This window comes from Candoia aspera, chromosome 3 (assembly GCF_035149785.1).
Source record: "Candoia aspera isolate rCanAsp1 chromosome 3, rCanAsp1.hap2, whole genome shotgun sequence".
NCBI lineage: Eukaryota > Metazoa > Chordata > Lepidosauria > Squamata > Boidae > Candoia > Candoia aspera.
The window spans coordinates 21,556,969-21,575,460 of NC_086155.1; the positions used below are offsets into that span (position 1 = coordinate 21,556,969).

The 18,492-nt window shown below is 37.7% G+C and overlaps 1 protein-coding gene across 4 annotated transcripts in view; it reads right to left on the reverse strand.

Moving 5' to 3' along the window:
* Nucleotides 1-18,492, reverse strand: part of NCOA3 (nuclear receptor coactivator 3) — a 221,839-nt gene that overhangs the window by 145,145 nt on the left and 58,202 nt on the right. For all 4 annotated transcript variants that reach the window (XR_010067532.1, XM_063297102.1, XM_063297100.1 and 1 more), the window contains exon 3: nt 2,444-2,622. The gene's annotated coding sequence lies outside the window, so the exon portion shown is untranslated. The remainder of the gene's footprint in view (nt 1-2,443; nt 2,623-18,492) is intronic.

An 18,492-nucleotide genomic window follows, 5' to 3' on the forward strand; every position in this document is an offset into this window, starting at 1 on the left:
AAACCTAGAAATTGCTGGGTTGACCTTGCTATAAAAGAAAGTTCCTTAATTCTCAAAGGTAGAGTTTAACAGTTGGCAAACTCTTTCTCCCAACAGGAAAGCACAATAGCTCAAGATATGATAATAATAACTGTCTTGTGGCACATCAAATATGGAACTAGTTTATTTTTAGTGGCATTATTCTTTTGAAAAATGTACTTTATTTTATGTATTAATTAGGCTAATGAGGTAATCAGAAAACATGTGCATGCAATACAAAAAATAATTAAATGGAACTCAATGGAATGGAACTAGAAGAAATCTGTCACCATAGCAGGTGTGCAATGCATTATTTTACAAATAGGAAACCAAGGAAGACTGGCTGAAGGTGTCACTTTGAGCCAAGAAATTCCCAATTCAAATCTCATTTCAACTATGAACTTACCAAATTGCCTTAAAACAATTCACCACCTCTCAGGCCCAAGTCTACTTTGAAATATAGAACTAATACTGATCTACCTGAAGTGGGTTGTATAGATTATATCAAGGATTACCAAACTGTACCTTGCTGGATTTGGGATTCAAACATACTTCATACTTCTTCAGCATTTGCTCCCTCTGCCCATAAAGATTATGCTGGGTTACTCTAGTAGCTGCATTCCTTTCTCCTCAGCTGAGCTGGGCTAAAAACAGACTCAGCAAGTTTGCCCAGAAAAGGCTGGCAGGGAGGCTGAGCCCACTTTGATCCAAGGATAAGGCTGCAACCATTCAAACACCAACTGTGCTGCTTGGATGGGCACTTGCTGATTACTCCTTGAGAATCCAATGGGCCAAATGGTAAAAGGTGAAACTCAGAGCATGGAAGTACTTCTACACGAAGAGGTATCAGGGCTTTACTTGCTGGGCTTTAATTCGTTACAGTAATTTATTTGCCACTCGTTGCAACAGATATCAAGAAATGATGATGATGATGGTGACAACGATGACAAAGTTGATCCCACACAGTATATAACAGGACAACAAAGTCTTAAGAACAGGTTAAAAATAAAGAGAGGATAGATACTTTCTCCCCAGGGCATTAATTGGGCTGTGCATAGGGATCATTGGGATCATAGTGGAACTGGGAGAAGATATTCCCCCTGCCTTAGTATGCATGAAGTATATTTATGTCTCCTAGAGAGATTCATCTGCACTTCCTTTTTGTCCATCCCCATTATATTAGCATTATCATAAAATTTAATCAATATTTACTGATTAAATTTGCTATTTTCCAATATGGCACTGATGAAAGTATTTTTGTGTCATTGTAAACTTTTGCCCATACTAGCTGGCTTGCACCTGCTTTGGCACTGCTCCCATGTTTGCATCCATGATGGGGAGCTGATTTTAGCAAACTTAGGTAGACAAGATATGGAAGGTAGAGATTACACAGGACGTGTGTGTGTTTGTGTGTTCCTAGCAACTCTTCTTTTTTTGGAGGATTCATCTTAAATTTACTAGAGCTCTGCCAGCTGATCACTTCCAATAGGCATCTAGTATCTTGGTAAATTTCATTCATAAGTGAGATAGCACACAAATTCATGTATTATTTTAGCAGGTCACAGCAACACAAAGAACGCATGGAATACAGGAATAATGTGAAGAATTCTGAACACTCAAAAAGTGAACATCACAGCACAAAATAAAAGCATTGGAAAGTATTTAAGGGTGGATAGAATGCTTTAAAACCCATTAATTAGCCTAATACTTACTATACGTTAGTATTAGTTAGAGACTTCTTCACAAGTCTTGCTCAAATTATACTTTACTTGATCATTTACAGGGTCCCATTCTCAGTGTGCCACCCAGTGGGACCCAGACTTCTACACCAGAACAGGCAATCAGACAGACTGGACTCCCTCCCTCCCTGACCTAATGAGCTATAATCCTCACATTCTCAGCTTTCCTTTAAAGATCTAATGCCAATCATATAGTGACTCTTCTGCCCATAGAAAACTTAAGTCTTGCTTTTTAGTGCTCTTAGTCAAGGAACGAACTGTCTCAACGAAGACTGACACGCATACTGTAATTACAATTTTAATCCACCTGACTGAGAAGTAGTTACTGCCTTCTACAAAATAAGGTTACTTCTATTGCTGAGATTGGGCAATAGGAACAAAGACAGAAATTCATAATATTTCTAATACAGATCTTTTAGAAATAATTGGAAGTATTTTTTCTGGGTTTCTAAACACTAAAAAGCAGGCTAGTGCCTGAAACATGATGTTTATAGCTATGTCAGCCCTACAAGGTAAATGTTATTATTGTGCCTATTTGTGGTATAGGTGTGTTTGTTACCCAGTCTCCTGATGTGCTAGACTGGAATGGGAGACACAAGATACAGGCCAAAATTATACTGCTAATAAAATTTACTAAGGACTAGAGTTGCTTCTGATAAATACAAGGCTGTTTTCTTTTCTCTCACCTTCTGTTATATGGTGGTCTTCTTGGTGCTGAGGCAATTTGGTATATAGCTGCTCAGAAATTAGTTTTTCTCGTGTAGAGAACACTGTTGTGAAGATCTGGAGGTCTCAGAAGTTACTAAAGAGCATCACTTCAGGGCAAGGGGATGGAATGCAAACTAAATCAAGTAGCATTTCTTACCTGAAGAAGGGAAGGGAAAATATTTATTCAACTTATATCAAGCTTCTCTCCCATGATTACATTCAAAAGCAGTTACCAGGCTGAGGCTGAAGCAGTGAGCAAGCGCCAGGCCATGGACATGGGGAGGCTACAGTCAACCACTCACTGGACCCCTGTCAATCACTGCTGTACAGAACACACATGAATATCTCTAAGATGAAGGGAACAGCTCTAGCTTAGAAGCGGAACATCTGCTTTGCATGTAGACTTTCTCAGGTTCAAACCCTATCCTCTCCAGAAAAGGTAGGAAAGACTTCCAGATGAAACGCTGGAGAGCTGCTTCCATTTTAGCAAAGAAAATACTAAGCTAAATAAAGAATGGTCTGATCAGTACAAGGCAGCTTCCTTTTTTTTTTTTGACAAATCATGAGAAGTTGTCAAACATATGAAAAAGATGACACTTTTTAAAAAAAATCAATAGCGCATATACAAGAAAACTGGACAGATGTGCAATAGCCATGAGTGCTAGGCACACAAGTCATATCCTACCATGTACCTTTGCCCCCTACTCCTCCCAAAATTCTCATGAATATGCCTCTTGATACCAGTTGCTGGGAGAAACATGCCAGGCTTGTAGGTTTCCAGTAGGAAACTCAGTGAGGCAGAAAGTACAATAAGAAACACCTATGATAGGAACAGCATGGCTTTTCATATGTTCTCAAGGCCATCCCATCAGATCCCACTTGTCCTTTTATTAAAATCCATCTTAACAAGATTTTCTGACATCCATAACAACTCTTCATGGAATTTTTCACAAATAAGAAAACATGCAAAAATTAGTTTTTCTAATCCACTTCTCAGCATCAGGTAATTTTTGTATCAGCTACTATATAACAACACTGAATAAACAAATAAAGGCACTGACAAGATAGCCTTTATTTTAGCCAAAGGCACTGACAAGTTCTTTTTCTATGTCACCTGTTTTCACAAGCAGTTTAGTTCCTTTTATGACACAACTTGTACAAGGTATTATTAAATCCTACAGATAGCATGGATTGCTAATATGTCATAGAGAATTACAGTTACAAGCGAGCTTTCTAACATTAGCTTATTTGAATAGTTTTATTCTAAACCACAGAATCACAGAGTCAGAAGCGACCTAAGAGGTTATCAAGTCCAGCCTCTGTCTGAAAACCTCCAGTGAAGGGGAAGAAACCACTCCATGTGGTTTCCACTGAGAACTCTTAGTGTCAAGATCTTCCTAATGCCTAATCTGTATCTACATCTTTGAAGTTTCATCCCATTAGTTCGAGTCTTACCCTCTGGAGCAAGTGAGAGTAAGTCTGAACCCTCAAGAATGAGTCTGAGCCCTTTAGATACTTGAAGACTGATATCGTCTCTGCTTTCCACTTTCTCTTCTGAAAGCTAAACATACCTCAGTCTTTTAACCATTCCTCACAGGACTTAGTTACTAGTCCTTTTACCATTTTGGTAGCCCTTCTCTGGACTTACTATAGACCAACCACTATAAGCATTGCATAAAACATAATGGTTCTAAATAATTTGAAGAATAAATCACTCTTTGGAAATATTTAAAAGTTATTAAAAATATATAGAAGCTCATACTATCGTTCTATCCAAAATGAAGAATTTCAAAATTGATGTTTCTGTTAAGGCAACTTACAGGTAATTACTAGTAGTCCAGTGAAGAGCCTTGTACAAGCAGATATTGGTTTTAAAAAATGTAACTAGGTCCTTTTATATTAAGCAGCTGCATATGCATTTGCATGCGAGTTTAAACTACTCTGTTAATTTTTATATTCAGATGAACATTACTCATGAGAAGAGAGACTGGAAATAGATGGAGGAGGTGAAGATCTGCCAAATCTTTGGTAGATCAGATAGGCATGCATGCTCTCTCAAGCAAGGCAGAGACTAAGAAAAAAAAGGATCTCCTCCAACTAAAAGCAATGTCAAAACATTTTCCAGCCCTGCTTATGGAGCGAGTGGGAAGAATGCCCTTGCTCTATGATATAAAAATGAACTCAGTTCAATAAGTCAGAAAGAAAAAAAAGGAAGAACTGTGTATCAGAATTTGAAACAAATATTTTTTTTCTTTTTCACATTTTTATCATAATACACATAGCAACATCAGAAGTCATTAGTGCTTCTAACATATTGTGTGCAGTTTTTTACATACTAAATGATGTAATGTTAGAACATTTACCCTTTAGTTTACCAGCTAAGAAAATATTTTTCCCTTAAAAGAAATGAGGCAACATTACCAACACACAGCTCTGATATTCGGTTTCAAAGCAGTTTGCCAGGTTTTGCTGCAATAACTGTCCCTTTCATGTTGAAGACAGAACACATCATTCTAACACTTTCAGAAACTAAGAGCAGTCATGTTCCTGTTCAAAACAGGACATATAATCAGCTAAGCATACACAACCTGGGTCATAAAACAAAACCAGGCTGTTATCTTGTCAAAATATGTTGTTTTGTTCTGCATTTCCACAATCTCTGTAATATAAAAATGTATCTTAGTGGATTTTTTGAGGATGATATATCTAGCATTATTAAAGCACCACAATTTCCATGAACTCCTTTGTCATCTTGCATTTTTCATAAGTGAATCCAATTTTAAGAGGGCGTTCTGACTCCTTACTCTCTAAACATTAATATAGGTCTTGATTTTAACCTGACGTTACAATTTGGCTGAAGGTTTATTAAAAAAGAAAATAAGGCAAAAACAGTTTTTCACATTCAAGAAAATATAAGGACCTGTGATTGAATGGACCAAGGAGAAGTTGTAACTGTGTTCAACTGGTCAATTAAACAATCTCTATACTCTGAATGTGGGAGTTCCTTCCTCTGCTTTGTATGCTGCTTATTTACAAACCTTTACAGAGACCAGGGATGCTTTCAAAGTTTCACAGCAGGGAAATAATTTAATCTACTAGTAGTTTATAATAAAATAATAAACATTAGTGCAGAATGTCTGGGGAAGTATGGATAGAAGGGGGCTATGGAGGGTTTGGAAAGTTTAAATGATACCACTGCATCTCTTTGTAGGGTCCTTCAGTACTGCATTTCTGGATCAAGATAAGGCATGGCATTTAATCCAGCATTCTGTTTCTGAGTGCACAATGCCAGCTTGAGGTATTTTGTCATGCTAGACAAGGTAAACTTATACTGCCCCTCATTTATCATTGACTGAACCACACAATACAAACAATGCACAGCAGATTAGAGTGTAAAAGCCCATAGATTTTAAAACACATCTTTCATATCTTTTGCTTTCCTTTGGTTATCCTTCACATGCATTTTTTAAAAATCCATGATTAATTAATCAAATTAATCACTACATTAATTACATAGCCCTAACATTTCCTGGTTCTATACGCACAATCATTTATTGTTCTGTTTTGTACTACTATTATAAAATACAGAAATACAACTACAGAGTTAAAAATTTATCCCGATTTCATTGCATAGGAATCATATACTAACATAAGTCAGCACTTAGCTTAACATCAGGCAATTCTCTTTCCTAAAGCTTGCTTGCTTGCTTATTTATTTATTTATTTATATTTCAAATTTCGTCACCGCCCATGTCCCTCAAAGAGGGACTCTGGGCAGTTTACAATAAAACTAAAAATAAATACAGATTAAAATACAATAAAAACAGTACCTCTTAAATAAAAATATAAGTATAAAATATAAAATCCAAGATAGAGATATTAAAAGTTCTTAATTTGAATTCATGAATACACAGGGGCCTCTTTAGGGCTCTAACCACCCCCCATGGTTGATTATCCCCACTCCCGCCCCAAGCGAGATGGCAGAGCCAGGTCTTCACCCCTTTCCAGAAGGCCAGGAGAGTGGGGGCCTGCCTCACCTCTGGGGAAGAGTGTTCCATAGGACGGGCGCCATTGCGGAGAAGAATCTCTTCCTGGGTCCCACCAATTGACAATCTCTCATGGACAGGGTCCGTAACATGCCCTCTCTGCCTGACCGGGTGGGGCAGGTTGATGTAATGAGGGTGTGACAGTCCCTCAGGTAACCTTGACCCATGCCATGTAGGGGTTTAAAGGTGATAACCAACACTTTGAATTGGACTCGGAAGCAAACTGGCACCCAACGCAGCTCCCGCAGCAAGGTGTTGTGTGTGCCATCCTTGGGGTACTCAAGACTGCTTGCACAGCCACATTCTGAACCAGCTGCAGCTTCCAGATACTCTTCAAGGGTAGCCCCATGTAGAGAGCATTGCAATCGTCTATACGGGAGATGACTAGGCCATGAGTGACTGACAGAGGGCTTTTAAGTACAACAGGGGAACTAAATGTCTATTGATGTCCATTATGTAACATGGATAACATTTTCAATCACCTCATAATTAGCTTGGTTGCAAGTTTTCTTAAAAATCTGCATTTGCAGAGTTGAGGATGCATACCACATTTGATACTTATCTCCAATTTGATGATGAACCATCAATAAGCACTTTTTGAATACTGTTTCTCATCCAGCTATATATTTATTTGTCATGTTATCCAGCCCTCTTTTAATTAACTTGCTGATCAGCATGCCATTGAGTACTTTGTCAAAGGCTTTGCTGAAATCAAAATATATTATATCTAGAGATGTGCAGCTATTAGAATCCAAAGTTGGAAAAGTGCTTCAGATACAGCGAGGCTGTCCGAGTCTCCTTAAATAAGCTGCACCTTTTCCTGGGCTCACACATTAGCCATACAGTCCAAGGAAAATAGACATTTGCCTTCAGGAGAAAGCAAGAGGTGGTTGTAATTCCTCCCAGGTAATAATTATGGACATAATTAAGAAAGCAAAGAATGATTAAGTTTTAAAAATGTAGTCCATAAAGTGCCTGAAAAGTTGATAGCCATGAATTTAGATTGGAACTGTTAAATGAGGAAATCAGTTACTCCAATTGTTATTGCTGACTTCTATCTAGGGGGCAGCTCATCTTTTCTAAGAGTCCCTTTTTGACAACTATATACATGATCCAGCACGAAATAAGTGGTTTCATCTGCATTATACAGGCTCAACAGTACAATACCCAAGCATTTGTACATTCTAAAAAAGAAAAGAGAAGGTTGGCCAAAACAGGCAATGAATGAAGCAGTGCAAGCATGCCCATGCAAAATAGCCTATTGTGTTTTATACATTTTTAGCACCCAGCAATTGCTTTAACTTCAAAAGCACAAGCTACTGCAGGCATCACAGCAGCTGATATGCCATCTTTGTGTTGAACATGTTACCCTTTACTCTTCCTAACCGGATCTTTCTTAAGTAATCAACAAGTCATCTTTTGAAGTCAACTAAACAGCCTTTGGTAAATACTTAGAAATACATGAACATGATCAAGAGAAAAAAATCCATTTAATAATACTGAAACAGGAAGTTTTGAGCCATAGCTTGTGATAATATCTTTACAAAAAAATTACAGCTTAATGAGTATCCTTCAATAAAAATATTTTAAGCCTACAATTTTGTTCCTTTTAAAAATATACCTCAGTCAAAACTTCATCTTATTTTCTATTATGATTAGATAATTTTGAAAAGAAATACAATTACGCAAGCTGATGAAAGCTCATTAGATCCTGTCAAGACATGTTTCATTAATCATGCTATGCATCTGGTCCAGCAATTTAATCCTACACTGCTTAATAGCTGATTGCTTTCATACTATATATAGCATTAGCAGCTGGAAACTACAGCAAACATCTGTAAGAATTAGTATTTGCATAAATTAGAAAATCCCTTAAATCTTCTATTCCTAATTTCTCAGCAAACAATGTGTGGCTGTATTCATCCTTCCTCTCTTTCTCCTATTTGGGGGGGGGGGGTTTAAAGCTACTTGAATTTCTAGACAGTGAATGTTCTAAGCTTGTGTGGTTAGTGCAAAAGATTCTCCAAAGGCCCCTTAAATTGTAAATGAGTCAGCCACATAACACTGTAGTATTATAATAAGGCTATCATACCTAAACTGCAAAAATCTGGACAACTACCAGATGGTAACAAAGAGACACTGAGAACTCTGCATTTGTTTAGTGGTCATTTGGATTCTTGCAGCCCACATACAATGGCTGTAATTGTATCTTTGTTTGCATCTCTGCTTCTTTCCCACTAGTAGAAGAGACAGTATCTACAAAACTATCTTTGAGCAATTTTTTTCTTCTTGTTTTGTAGTGAGAAAGAGCCCTTTAACTCTGAATTCTACACATATAGCTCCAGAACTTTTGCTTTCCAGGTTTATGACACATTTCATTTCTGTGAGGAGTTTCATGTAAAGAATTATGATCATTTGGCATCTTTGTCGATTAGTGATCATTTTGACTAGTCCTTTGGCAAAGCACTAAAGGGGTGCACTGACAACATTTCTACTGGAAGTGCTAATGAAGAGGCTGTACATGCACAAATACCTACAGACAGGTTCAAAGGATTCTTAAAGCAACCACACTGGGCCTTCTGAAAGAGGGACTTTTAATATTTCAAGGAGGGGCCCTTCACTTGCATCAACACACCTAATAAAGAACTCTTTGGAGAGCCTTATTATTCATATAGAAAAAACAGACATTTGTAAAATCTATTTGCAGTTTTACTCAGATATGAAATGCAATGCCCTGGCTGGGATACAAAGAACTGTAAGATGATTTCTGGGCATGCTCAAGGTATCTGAATTTGTGTTTTTTAATGGCACTTCCTTATGCCATATGGGAAACAACTACTGAAACTGAGTGGTCTGCTACATAACATGGGAACAGTTGTTGTTGTTGTTGTTATATTCTTATCTATATATAACTCAAGGAGGCGAACATACCTTGTACTCCTGCCTATTTTCTCCACAACAACCCTTTGAGGTGTGTTGGGCTGAGAAAGAAAGAGACTGGCCCAAAGTCACCCAGCCGGCTTTCGTACCTAACGGAGGAACTCACAGTCTCCTAGTTTCTAGGACAGCATCTTAACCGCTACCCCAAACTGGTTCTCCAGTTGATCAAAGAAAGGAAGCAGAAAAAAAATCCTATCTAGCACAACTAAACGGATCTTTGACTATCTGCCACTGTTAATTAATACATTTTTATCCAGAAATCTAAAACATGACCCTAGTTTGTGGCTCTGCCTGATGTACAAACCCAAGCAACAGGGTCATTTCATGATTCGATTACCCAGTCAAAACTAATCAAAGAACAAGACAAGTTCAGAAAGCAGTTTCATCACATTCTGATTTCATATCCTCTTATAAGCAGCAATTAAACACGTAGCTTAGACAACACCAAAAACTGTAGTTTAAGAAGTCAGAACAGAAATACTGAAATACTGTATTCAAGGGAAGGAGCAAACAAAAACAGGGCTCCTTCTCAAACTGAAACAATGATATATCTGATGAAGTATGACGTCTAAACTGAGACTAAATATAGTTAGGAGAGCACAAAGAACAAAACTGAGGTGAAACACAGTAGCTGGTTTGAAACTATAACTGAACTAAGACACTGAATTTCATACTATTTCGACATCCTCAATTTCTACAAAATCCACTCTGATGCTGTTGCTAAATATATGTTTATGCCAAGTTCAAACATTTCAGCCCAAAACGGCATGCTTTCAGTCCAAGAATGAGTCATTAATCTATTTGTTCATCCTTCCTTCCTCCTATGCCTAGCTTCAATTATATTACTCTGATTTCTTAAGCTGCCACATTTCAGAATTATAGACCAGTGTAAAGAAATCAAAAGTATTTGTTCCCATTTTTAATTAGCCACACTAATGCTTGGTGACCCCACATTCCATCCTGTGAGCAGGGTTAGGAAAACTCCTGCCTAAGAAACTGGAGAGCAGATTGTAGTCGATGATAGGGAAGGCAACATTTGAGGAGTCAGCAATTGACCGCCTTGATCTTCCAGAGGGCCAGAGGAGGCCTTGATGATGTCAAAGCAAGGGGCAGAGCTGATTTCTTTTGCTTAAAAATTTCAGCAGTGGATTTTAAGTGTGGATGGGAACATGACTCCACTGGGAAGCAGAAATCTCCCAGACTCACCTAAAAACTTTTGAGAACATGAAAAACAACCTCAAATACAAAATAAAGACTAAATTTCCAGTTAGGTAATGCCATCTAAGTGAAAAATATCAAAGCAATAAAAATTTTCCAGTACCCGAGCCAGGTAATGAAATTTGGGGGGTTGGGGAGAGAGAATATCAAATATCCTACAAGATTGGGATTTCCCTTCTGAAAATTTACCTAAAGTGTTTCTGGTTTACTATCAGAATTCAGATTCAAATTCCAAAATTCAATGGCTTGATTCCACAAAGGGCAGACTGTTCTAAGGAGAGAGTGCTCAAGTGATGGCAGATAGCATTCTGGTAAATCAGTACTTGTGCTGGTTATATCTATGGTAATTATTTTGTGACTGAGCAGTCCCTCCCAGCAGCCCTTTCACAAAAGAGTTCAAAATATGTCCTCAAAATTCTAAAGATCCCTACCAACCCAAAATGTCTTGGGGCCCCTAATTTATTATAAACCTCCTCCTAATGTCAAACATCTTCTACTCCAGCATCTCTAAAAGCTTATATAGAAAGACTTCATGTCTATCTGAAGCAGTTTGTTCTGCTATTGAACAACTCACACTATCAGGAAATATATTTAAATATAAATTATCCCCCTGTGTGGGGGAGATGGGCAGTGATAAAAATCTGATAAATAAAAATAAATAAAATAAATTATGAAACTGATCACCTTGATGTGGCATATCTCTAGAAAAAATATTAAAACAGTTTACATATTTATCAGTAATATTGTTTTAGAAGATCTAATAAATTACCCTGAACTGTGATATGAGAGTGATTTGCATTGATCAAAGAAAGAACAGCATGTATATCAGTTACAGAAATGTAATTTTAAAAAGTTAAGAAGCAAAGAGAACAAACCCATTTCCCAATGACAGACCATTTTAATTAATAGCACAGGAACTTAAAAGTGAGAAACAAGCAGCCGAAGCCTCCAAGCGGCTTTGGAAAATATTCCAACTTAGCCTGGTTTCAAGACACAACATACCGAAGATAAATACCAGACTTCCTCATTCAGACAGTCTTGAAATAAACCTTGCAATTTGAATGTTTCTCAACTGAAGGTTAAAAAAAAAAAAGTTCATCAATTTATGCCTTGTAGTTTACATTAACTGACGCTGTCAGTTAACAAACACTTGAAGAATCAAATGTGTTCAAGTTTGTGCCTCCCCCCACCAAATGGGGATTTTACTCAGTTCCTTAAGATTTTACATCTGGAACTCTTTTATACACAGAGTAAGTACTACGCTTATCCAACATTTCAGTTAAAATATCTCCAGTAAAAAGATATCATTGAGAGGAAAACTTCTATATAGTTTTCATATTCTGTTTTTGGTTCAGAGGCTACATGTCCACATAGAAACATATACAACAGGGAAGACGCTCATTACCAGGAGCAAGAGTCCGCGTCAAGAAGTCTGTAGACTTAAATCAAACTAGAGTGCATGTGTGATCATCAGAGTTTCTTCCATGATCTCACTGTGGTAAACAGATCAAGGATCTGGGGCATTCAAATATATCCAGTCATAGCAGCAGGCACCTCAAAGCAGTTGACACACATTGTTGTCTCCTTATGATGACCTGTGTCTTAACATGAATAGGTACATCAGTTTTATTTTCTAGAACTTTGCTAACTTTTTTCCTTTAAAAATAATTGCAGAATGAACTTTGTAGAGCTTTTTCAAGGAAAAAAAAAACATACCTTCCCTTTAGGGTTGTAAAGAGTCACCATGATCTTCTTTACTACCATTCATTCAATACTATTTTTAAAGAGCAACACAAATAAAACAAACTTTTGTGTTATTCACAAGATGAACCCAGCCAGTAAGAGTCACACTGCAAGTATGGTAACATAATTACGCAGTCCAGTAGTAAGAAATTAATGTTCCTGCATACACCTCTTTTAAGCCTGCCAGACTCTTTGCCCCACCTGACTTTTTAAACAATAAATAAATAAATAGATGAGAATGTGGCACGCTGCAAAGCAAAGCACCAGCATCATTATTTGCAGGAATGTCTCAGTCTCACAGAGACCTCATAGGACCCTTTTTTAGAAAATAAAACCAGTGAGGGGTTGCAGTGCTTTGTTTAAACTGTGTTCAGCTTCCCAGGAAAAAAAAGAAGAGTTGAGGATTGGAGAAGAGAAACAATCCTAGAGTTACAGCGGTAACCTTAAAATCAGAAGGTGTCTGGTAACACCTTTTCCAAGTAACAAATTTATTAAAAGGCACAAGTTTTTATGAGCTGCAGTTCTTTTCATCAGACGCATAGAGTGGCTAGACTGATGTAGGATCTAAACTGGGGTGAGGCAGGGTGGAAAGGGAAGAGAACACAGGTTGGTTATGCAGATCCAGGTTACATGTGAGACAGACTGCCAGTATCTTATCAATGTGCAATGTGTTAAAAACCCATGGTGCTTGTTGAGACCTTCTGAGATTGTCTGTAACTTTTGATATTCAGTCCAGTTTTTGCAAGGATTTTCAATATCATTTGTTAGTTGGAAAAGGCTACCAGATTCCTTCTGATGTTTTGCCACCATAGACTAACACAGCTCTCCTCCTATGGTGGCATCTATAGTCCTCTTAGGAGTCTGCCTTTCAGTAAATGGGTATTTTGTGACTGGCAACAGTAGCCATTTTATTAACTATGAGTCCACCCCTATGTCAAGCATTTTGTGCAAGCAGCCACATGTCTTCAAAATTCCACATATGCCTTCTCAGAGCTTTCAGAATGAACAGAATGTGTATGTAAGTATGGAATGTGTCTCCCTTTGCCAAAGTTCCCTATTTTACCAAAATTTAAATTTTTCAGTTCAACAAAACAGGAACCATTGGCCTTGTCTCCACAGTGTCGAAGCCTTGCTCTTAAATATTTGCAGGTCATCCAAAACAAGAATACTAGAGAAGCACAAAAAAAGGGAAATGCAGATCATGTCTCTATCTAATATGAAGCTGTCCTGTTTTGAATTGACAAGATATGAATAAAGGAGCTGATCCACCACCACCACAAATAATATTTTAGATATTTTTTAAATATAGTATTTACAGTAAAGTCTACTGGGAAGCTTTGAAATGTGTTTATCTGCTTGTATATTTCATGAGGAAATGTTGATAAAATTGCAGCTGCAATTTTCATATGAAATACATACTGGAAAAAAAACTAGCAAAGTATTTTAGACACTGAAATTATCTTTTTTTAAAAATAAAGCCACCTTGTTTGAACTTGAAACCTGAACAAGATCAATCCTGGTTAGTAGTTAGATGTGAAACTACTAGGGTCTGTACATCTGTAGAATACATTAGAATGTCAAAAAAACCAACCCGAAGAAAGGAAGAGTCAAGTCAACTTGAAGACTTTACCTTTTTACGTAACTAATATAGTTAACTGTAGCCAAAAATACCTTCTGATACTTGCCCTGTATGAAAATTTCTAATGTTTCCTGTTTACTGAAAAGACTTCATGTTCTCTCAATTTGTATAATGCTTTCTTATCATGACTGGGGGCTCTGATAGCTCCTTCTTATAAAAGTATATTTACAAATTAAAATTTTGTTTCCTTGATTCATATACTATAATAAAGACTGAATATTAAAGATCCCTCTTCTATTCTACTTTGAGAAGACAAAAATCTCTAAAAAGTGCTCTTATTCTATTTATATCTGAAGACAGCAAATATTTTGTACTTCTCATCACCATCATTCTTCTTTCAACATTCAGAATAACTGAAACGGACAAGCCAGTTGAAATAAATGCAAAGGCATTTTTAAAGTCTGAATCTTGGACCGAATCTTGGACCCAGTATTTATGGGATTTGAACTTTTAAGCCTGCTTTGGATAAATGAACATAGTCTTGCAGCAGAGTTAAGGCATCACAAACATTACCTTTCCATATAGCAGCAGCTTATTATTTTTTCCTGATAAAATTGCCAACGATCAGTTGTGGTACATAGGCCATGCTTTTATTTCATTGGGGAAATGTTTACACACAAAGAAAAACAAAGTGCTGGGATCCATTACAAAACCACTGGCAAACATATGGCTCCTGTTTGTAAGGGTTACTTTCTGTAGGCCAGGGCAAATAAGAGTTTTATTTAGTTTTTAAAAATTAGTTATGATGAACATAAACTTGGTGCATGAGCCATTATTTATTTCTGTATTATCCAATCTGAAGTACAGTGTGTCCTTTCAAAGGGTAGCACAAATTTTGGTGCATAATACTAAAAGAAGGTCAAGTCTCATAGATTATCTCAACCGTTTGTACGCAGTGTAATCACTTTACTATTGAGGAGATAGTAATGGCTTATTCTTAGAAAAATAGCTTTTACCATACTGAAATGAAACCTCTAAACTCTTGACCGAAGGTTGATATTCCCATGTATAATGCATTACATACAGCTGTTGAAGTCCAAATCGCCTTTTCTAAGCCTCTGGTATATGAAAAGTAGTAAAGAGTGGCTGAACTACATGACAGCTGATATTTATCAAGAGTAGCAGGAGTTTTATTCATTTTCACATATTAAAGCAAATTTTGAAAACCTGGGGTATCTACCACATGTGTTGAGCATGTGTGCTCTGTGTCCAAGCTTTGAAGTATATTGGTCTTTTTAACACAAGAGGCCAAAGTATAAAACTTTAATGATCTTCATACATCAAACTTGTGCATAAAATTATTCTTATGTAATAAAGCACATAAAATTGAGTATCCCTACAAGAATGTGAAAAATTAAAAGCTTTTAAATATACAGTATATATGGCACTGAGAAAGGATTGTTCAAAGTGTCCACATTAAAAGCTTGCACAGAGGTCTTTTTAGTAATTTTGAAAGGAAAAGAAAGAAGCAAAAGAAAGAAGCTTGCACACTAAGTATGGATGGGAACCCAGTTTACCCACTTAAACCAACAGAACAAAATTTAATTACAGGACTCAATTCATGATTATTAACATTATTACATTATTTAACTGTGTTGCAGCTGGACAGCTTCTTCTATTTTTATTGCTTTGGTTTTGGACTACCTGTTCGCAGATTGGTAAGCCAATCCTTATTATGCAGAACACACTGACTTGAAATAAGGTGACTGGTGTAGATGTCTATTTTAGCGTACTAGCATGCAGTTCAAAAATCAACATGATACTGATTTGTCTGTCAGCACACAGCACATGATAATGCAACACCAAGAGACTGAATGTTTTTTTGTTTAATGAGGTCATTTATTATGTACCTTATGATGGAGGGCCAATCACAGTGGCATTCAGTAAACCAAGTGTTTTCAAAGGCGAACTTCGTACAAAATGGTTATCTTAAGCCAGTGTTTTTCAAAGTGTGGTTGCAGGGCAACAGATGGCCAGTCATCAAAGAATGCCTTCCAAGCAAGTTTGACACTGAAGATGATGCATTTACCTCTACTGTAGGTTAGGCTGGTAGATATAGGGCAGCTTCAAAGATATATCGCTGATGCTGGGATTCAACCATAATAATGAGATGTGCTTCTTTTCCCTCTTCAGTTCCTCTGATGGAGGCTAGGACAACAATTTAGATTTTGGTATGACAATATAATCTATGTGTTTCCCTGATATTGATGGGACAGTGAAGTTATATACAATCTCTATCAACAACCTGTCCTTGGTTTGGTAGCTTAGGGCCTAAGGAGTTAAGAATGTGACTCAAAGGTTAATCAGTGTCTTGAAATGCTTATTCTCAAAGAAGGATCTAAAGGTACAACACTCAATTTCTCTGTCCCTGACAGGAGCCACTTTGATGGTTGGCACAATTATCTCATCCAATTTTTTTTTTTCTTTCCAAATTTAGTCACCACCCATCTCACTCAAAGTGGGATTCTGGGAATACTGGGAATGTTCATTTGTTTGTGGAAGCAAGAAAATGGATTACCCATAATTATTCCATTTTGGGGTAAATCAGCTTAGAGTAACAACAGATGCTTTGCAACAACCTTAGCCATAACAGTGTTCAGGTGGGCTGGTCTTAGGCTTGTAAGAAGTCTGCTTAAACTATAGTTAACCTTAGGTGCTTTGTAACAGCTTTTTTTTAACACAGCCTAAAACGGATCTTAAACTGGCTTTGAAGTATGCTTATCTTGTACACATGTGCAAAGTAGCGTTCCTTGTTTATTCGTTTAGTCGCTTCCAACTCTTCGTGACTTCATGGACCAGCCCACGCCAGAGCTTCCTGTCGGTCGTCAACACCCCCAGCTCCCCCAGGGACAAGTCCGTCACCTCTAGAATATCATCCATCCATCTTGCCCTTGGTCGGCTCCTCTTCCTTTTGCCCTCCACTCTCCCTAGCATCAGCATCTTCTCCAGGGTGTCCTGTCTTCTCATTATGTGGCCAAAGTATTTCAGTTTTGCCTTCAATATCATTCCCTCAAGTGAGCAGTCTGGCTTGATTTCCTGGAGTACGGACTGGTTTGATCTTCTTGCAGTCCAAGGCACTCTCAGAACTTTCCTCCAGCACCACAGTTCAAAAGCATCGATCTTCCTTCTCTCAGCCTTCCTTATGGTCCAGCTCTCGCAGCCATATGTTACTACGGGGAACACCATTGCTTTAACTATGCGGACTTTTGTTGTCAGTGTGTTGTCTCTGCTCTTAACTATTTTATCGAGATTGGTCATTGCTCTTCTTCCAAGGATTAAGCGTCTTCTGATTTCCTGACTGCAGTCAGCATCTGCAGTCATCTTTGCACCTAGGAATACAAAGTCTTTCACTGCTTCTACATTTTCTCCCTCTATTTGCCAGTTATCAATCAAGCTGGTTGCCATAATCTTGGTTTTTTTCAGGTTTAGCTGCAAGCCAGCTTTTGCACTTGCTTCTTTCACCTTCATCATAAGGCTCCTCAGTTCCTCTTCACTTTCAGACATCAAAGTGGTATCATCTGCATATCTGAGATTGTTAATGTTTCTTCCAGAGATTTTAACTCCAGCCTTGGATTCCTCAAGCCCAGCATGTCGCATGATGTGTTCTGCATACAAGTTGAATAGGTAGGGTGAGAGTATACAGCCCTGCCGTACTCCTTTCCCAATCTTAAACCAGTCCGTTGTTCCGTGGTCTGTTCTTACTGTTGCTACTTGGTCGTTATACAGATTCTTCAGGAGGCAGACAAGATGACTTGGTATCCCCATACCACTAAGAACTTGCCACAATTTGTTATGGTCCACACAGTCAAAGGCTTTAGAATAGTCAATAAAACAGAAATAGATGTTTTCCTGAAACTCCCTGGCTTTTTCCATTATCCAGCGGATATTGGCAATTTAGTCTCTAGTTCCTCTGCCTTTTCTAACCCCAGCTTGTACATCTGGCAATCCTCGCTCCATGAACTGCTGAAGTCTACCTTGCAGGATCTTGAGCATTACCTTACTGGCATGTGAAATGAGTGCCACTGTTCCATAACATTCTTTAGTGTTTCCCTTTTTTGGTATGGGGATATAAGTTGAGTTTTTCCAGTCTGATGGCCATTCTTGTGTTTTCCAAATTGGCTGGCATATAGCATGCATTACCTTGACAGCATCATCTTGCAAGATTTTGAACAGTTTAGCAATGCTTCTTAAGGCCCACTCAACCTCACTCTTCAGGATGTCTGGCTCTAGCTCACTGACCACACCGTCAAAGCTATCTCCGATATTGTTATCCTTCCTATACAGGTCTTCTGTATATTCTTGCCACCTTTTCTTGATCTCTTCTTCTTCGGTTAGGTCCTTGCCATCTTTGTTTTTGATCATACCCATTTTTGCCTGGAATTTACCTCTGATGTTTCTAATTTTCTGGAAGAGGTCTCTTGTCCTTCCTATTCTATTGTCT